The sequence below is a fragment of the Mandrillus leucophaeus genome, unplaced genomic scaffold, assembly GCF_000951045.1.
Source record: "Mandrillus leucophaeus isolate KB7577 unplaced genomic scaffold, Mleu.le_1.0 Scaffold361, whole genome shotgun sequence".
Classification (NCBI taxonomy): Eukaryota; Metazoa; Chordata; class Mammalia; order Primates; family Cercopithecidae; genus Mandrillus; species Mandrillus leucophaeus.
Genome location: NW_012103821.1, coordinates 40,043 through 46,492, shown reverse-complemented (window position 1 = coordinate 46,492; position 6,450 = coordinate 40,043).

Sequence of the window (6,450 nt, the reverse complement as noted above, 5' to 3'; positions counted from 1 at the left end):
ATGAATGTCTCATAAATTGTAACCAATCATGCATGTATAATTTGACTTTAATCATAGGAACCTTTTCAATATTGACCAACGTAAGCATTTCATGGAAATATATGGCTAGCCTACACTGAGACCAAATGGCCCATTTTACTCACAAGAAAGCTAAAGTAAAATTATGCTTATATGGGCGATTTTTTACCTTTTCAAATTAGTATTCTCTATATGCAGACTCGGCTTGTTGATCTTGTAAATATTCCAGAATGTATGTGATTTAGGGGTGATGATTAATATGTACTTAGAAGATAACCTGTCCCATAGTAAGTGTCTCATTAGAATTTGTTGAAAGAATAACAGGGAGCAGCAAATCTCAATAGTAACAGAGGAGTAAAACAAGTTCTCAAAATATGTATTTAAAATTAAGATTACTTGCAAAGAAATTATTTAGTCTGTTTCTGGGCCTGCAAGTTTCCTCTTTTGCATCAGAAAAGTTTATGATACTTGTTGATGCACAATCAGATTATATAGAAAGGTAAATAAAACAAATAATTGATAGCACCAAGATGTAAATACCAAGATCTCCATCCCCCGCTTCCCTCATCTGTCTGTCTGTCTATCTATTGATAATGAACTTTTCTGTTTATATACCACAGATTCCAATTGCTCTACTATAGAATATAAGGATATCACTTGGTACTGCTAATTTAAACTCAAAACAGTAGTTGTAATCACTTCATGTCCTTATCAATTGTCTCTCCTTTTCAATTTTAGTCATTTTTGTGGATGTGTGCTGGCATTTCAATGTGGGTGTAGCATGTATTGCCCTGGATGATTAATAGTGTTGATAAAATTTTCATAGCTTATTGGGAATCCAGATAACCTATTCTTGTTAAGTTCAAGGATTTTTCCCCTAATTGCTTACTCTTTTTAAAAATTGAGTTAGCACATCTTTATATAGTCAGAATGTGACTCATTCCTCAGACATTTGCTTTAATTTTTCCATTATATGAGTTGATTTTTCATCTGTTGATAGTAATCTTTTTTAAAAATTTTATTTTAATTTTAAGTTCCTGGGTACATGTGCAGGATGTACAGGTTTGTTACATAGGTAAATATGTGCCATGGTGGTTTACTGCACCTATCAACCCATCACCTAGGTATTAAGCCCAGCATGCACTAGTTATTTTTCCTAATGCTCTCCCTCCTCCCAGCCCGCCCCACAACAGACCCAAAGCAATTGCAAAAAAACCAGTAATTTTAAAATGGATCTAACTAAACTATTGAACATTTGCACAGCAAAATAAACTATCATCAGAGTGAACAGACAGTCTACAGAGTGGGAGAACATTTTTGCAACCTATTTGTGTGACAAAGGTCTAATGTTCAGAATCTACAAAGAACTTGAGCAAAGTTACGAGAAAATAACAACAACAACAACAACAACAAAAACCCATTAAAGAAGTGGGCAAAGGACATGAATGGACACTTCCTAAAAGAAGAAATTCATGTGGCCAACAAATATCACTTATCGTTAGAAAAAGGCGAATCAAAACCACAATGAGATACTATCTCATGCCAGTCAGAATGGCAATTACTAAAATGTCAAGAAACAACAGATGCTGACAAGGTTTTGGAGAAATAGAAACACTTTTACACTGCTGGTGGGAATGTAAATTAATTCGACTATTGTGCAAAACCGTGTGGTGATTCCTCAAAGACCTAGAACCAGAAATATCATTCGACTCAGCAATCCCATTACTGGATATATACCCAAAGGAATATAAATCATTATATTATAAAGATATATGCACATGTATGTTCACTGCAGCACTATGCACAATAGCAAAGGAATGAAATCAATCCAAATGCCCATCAGTGATAGACTGGATAAAGAAAATGTGGTACATATACACCATGGGATACTATGCAGCCATAAAAAAGAAGAAGATCATGTCCTTTTCAAGAATATGGATGGAGCTGAAAGCCATTATTCTCAGCAAACTAACACAGGAACAGAAAATCAAACGCTTCATGTTCTCACTTAAAAGTGGGAGCTGAACAATGAGAACGCATGGAGACAGGGAGGGGGACAGCACCCACACCATTGATAGTATTCTTGATGGACTGAAATTCTTAAACCTAATGTTGTCTAGTCTTTCATATTTTTTCCCTTTAAGCTTTGTACTTTTTGCATTCTTATTAAGACATCTTCGTTACTTCAAGTGTTGTGATCTACTTTTTAAAGATAACTTATTGTTCCACCTTTCACTTTTCAATCTATGATACATCTGGAATTAACTAATTTTTGATGAATTTTTAGAATTTAGATAAAATTTAAATACAGTGAAATTCTTAGATAACTGTATAGTCCATTTTTTTTGAAAATATTGTATAACAAGTACTTTATTAACTATGGAACATTTCCATCACTATAGATATTTCAGATTCCTCCCTCCAGTCCCTGCTGTCCAGAGATAAATACTGTTCTCATTTACAGCAGCATGAATTGATAGTTTTTCTTCTTAAACTTCATATACATGTATTCTAGAATATGCACTCTTTGGTATCTGACTTTTCTCACTCAACTTAGGTTTTTAAAATCTACACGTTACGTGTTTTAGCAGTTCGTTCTTTTTACTGCTAAGTATTTTAGGATATGGATATAACAAAACTTGTTTTTTTTTTTTCATTCTCCTGTTCATAGACAATTGTTTCGTTTTTAGTTTTCAACTGTTATAGAAAAACCTATCATAGAATCCATATTCAAGTTTTTTTTATGGAAATATGTTTCCATTTCACTTAAATCAATATCTAGTTTCAGAATTCATAGATCATAGAATAAGTGTATGATCACTTTAGCAGAAATTTTCAGTTTCCAAAGTGGTTGTACAATTGTACTCTCTCATCAGCAATATATAAGAATTCCAGTTACCCAGATTTGGTGTTATAATTTATTTAAGCTATTATAGTAGGCGTGAAGTATTTTTCATTGTGAGATACACTTTTCTGATGAATAAGCATTTTTAGGCTCTTCTAGGTGCTTTTTGGTAACATATACACCGCCTTTTCGAAACTGTCTTCAATTCTTCTATGCATTTCTAATTGTGCTATTTTGTGTTTCATGTTTTATTCGAGTTCTTTCACTGTTAGTATGTCATATATCTTACATATGTATTTCAATTAATTTTTCTCAGTGCGTGGCTGAACTTTTAATTTGATTTGATAGTGTATTTTCATGAGCAGAAAGTTTTGGTTCTGATAAAATCTAATTTTCATTTTTTTCTTTTATATAGTTAGGACTCTTTGTGTCATTTCTAAGGAACTTTGCTTACACAAGGCTGTAAAGATATTATTCTACTTTTTTGATGGAAATTTTAAGGTTTATTGTTTACTTTCAGGCTAATGATCCTATTCCAATTAATTTTTGTCCACGATATAAAGTTTGGGTTGATCTAAATCGGGTTAATTTTGTGTCTGGTGTGATATAGAGATAAAGGTTCATTATATTCTATATGGATTATCAATTACTTCAGCATTATTTGATGAAATGTTTATTTCCTAATTTTGTATTATGTTACAACATTTAAATACATTACCATGTAAACATAGTATATTTCTTGACTCATTTCTGTTCAAATATTCTATAAGCCTATCTTTTGGACACTACAACATTGTCTTTTTTTTTTTTTTTTTTTTTAGACGGAGTCTCACTCAGTCAGCCAGGCTGGAGTGCAGTGGTGCTATCTCAGCTCACTGAAACCTCCGCCTCCCGGGTTCAAGCGATTCTCCTGCCTCAGCCTCCCAAGTAGCTGGGATTACAGGTGCCTGCCACAATGCCCAGCTAATTTTTTGTATTTTTAGTAGAGATGGGGTTTCACCATGTTGGCCAGGCTGGTCTCGAACTCCTGACCTCAGGTGATCTGCCCACCTCAGCCTCCCAAAGTGCTGGGCTTATAGGCGTGAGCCACCACACCTGGCCATCATTGTCTTTCTTAATGTAGCTTTTTTGTAAACGACAAAATTAAGTAGCTTAGACCCCCCATTTTTTTGTCATTAAATATTTTTGGCTATTCTAAATACCCACATAAAATTTTAAATGCTTATTAATTTCTGTGAAATATTCATTGCAATATTGATTAGGATGCATTGAACACATGAATTGATTTGAAATGATTGACATTCTTATAATATTGATTCCTCCAAACTGAGAACCCTAATGTATTTATTAATTTATTCTTTAATTTATAACAGCAATATGTTATCATTTTAGAGGTTTTTTCTATCTTATTCTAGATTTATTTATAACCATTTTTGTTTAGTGTTTATTTTAAATAATGTAGATTTTAGCTTAATCTGTCCAGTTGTTTAGAGATATAATCATTTTTTGAATAGTGACTTTGCATCTCTTGACGTTTTAAAATTCAGATATTTATTCAAGGAAAATTTTGTAGATTCCTTTGTGTTTCAGAATTAATATTTGTATCTGTTGTTAGGAGAGGTCAAAATGTACTTTTTGGTCCCCATACCTATTCAGTTGACCCAGCATCATTTTTTGACGTTTTTAGCTCATCCTCACTGCATGTAAGTTTTCATTTCTCACAAATTAAGTGACATATTTATATTGCTCTGGTTTTTGTTGTTGTTGTTGTTGTTGTTGTTGTTTTCCAGAATCTCGTGATGTTGCCCAGGCTGGAGTGCAGTGGCACTATCTTGGCTCACTGCAACCTCCGCCTCCTGAGTTCAAGCAATTCTCCTGTCTCAGCCTCCTGAGTAGCTGAGACTACAGGCACCCGCCACCATGCCCAGTTACTTTTCTTTGTATTTTTAGTAGAGACAGGGTTTCACCATATTGATCAGGCTGATCTTGAACTCCTAACCTCAGGTGATCTACCCTCCTCGGCCTCCCAAAGTGCTGGGATTACAGGTGTGAGCCACCACACCTGGCCGAATTGCTCTGTTTTTAAGCTCTCCATTTTGTTTCATCTGTGCACTTACATAGCTTTGCACTTACACAACTCTGTCCTACTTACTGTAGTTCACAATAGTGATACATGTATAAGCCCTCCTTCTTTCTTTCATTCAAAATTGTTTTGGTGAATCCTGGAGTGAAGCAGGCTAACTGCACACGGGTTACTGCCACAGTCCACAGCATCTTGGGCTTCGATTTCTACTACTTGCATGAGTCCAGCGAGACAGAATATGCACACAAGTTAAGTGAAGCAACTTCACCCCTTGCACATAGGCCACCAAGGACAGTAGAAGCCTAAGATTCAGGGTAAATTAGTCTTCAAGGCTCAGAAAAATTTCCTAGGGAGGAGGGAGTATTTTCTCTGTGTGACCCACTTACACCACAGCTGAGGGACTCCAGCAAGCAGCCCACTCTGTTTTATACCCTCGGGACCACATAACATACTGGGCTGAATTATTGAAGAGTATCTGGTTTCTAGGAGGGACAGGAGTAGATCCCGAGCTGTTCTGGCCAGTTCCCACTCGTCTCAGGACGCTGCATTCCCAGCACATTCTGTCTACAGTTATTCTTGAAAATTACAAATGAGAAAGCAGGGAGGACTGCATTGGTTCAATATCACCTGGAGAATTATCCTGCACTTCATTCTCCCAACTCAGTTTTCCCTCTTAGCAAAGTTAGTCTGTTTCCTATGCCCATTCATCTCCCTGAATCTGGAAGTAGAGGCTTGTGTTCTTAGATCGATATAAAACCTTGACTGATACAATCTTAGCACAACGTTGTTGAGACATAGCCAGAATTCATTTCATCAGGCCCAGGAGGACCACTACTATATGCAGGATGATCAGGCCTGCCCGGAGCAGCACCCTAGCCCAGAATTCATGGGAGAAGCTGCTAAAGAGTTCAAAGGAGCGTCCTCCAGGTGGCTTCACTCTGTGGCCAGTGAACCTGCTTCTGGATCTCTGTATTTGTGTTTCCACAATACTTGAGGTGTTTATCTGGGCAGAGCAGGAGGCACTGGAAATCCTACACACTTCTCAAAGTTGGGTTGAAAGAAAGTCTAAAGGAATTCGGTTGCTTAAAGCAACCCTCCCGAGAGGGTTGAGAGATGTCTACTGGGCTGCTGAAGCAGTGGGTGTACAGGAGGCAATGTCTGCCATGGTCAGGGACAGATTTATTATCATTTGTTACTGAGCTCTGACTCCCGTGTGTGGTACCAATGATCTCATGAAAGACATAAATCCAGAGGCGGTCACACTTCCTGGCAGGTCTCTAGTAAGAGACTAGATTTAGGCTGTAGGTTTGACGAGGCATCTCATTCCCAGGGTGCACACAGCACCCCTTCTTCTGTTTTATTGTTCGATGAGCAATTGTTCATGGAATGGAGATGAGACATCGGCATTTACCAGGCAAGTTTTGAATGAGTTACATGAAGTCAGTTTCCCCATACAATATTGTTCACGAAGCCCTTACACAGAGGGCTGGCCACAGTCTGGCCC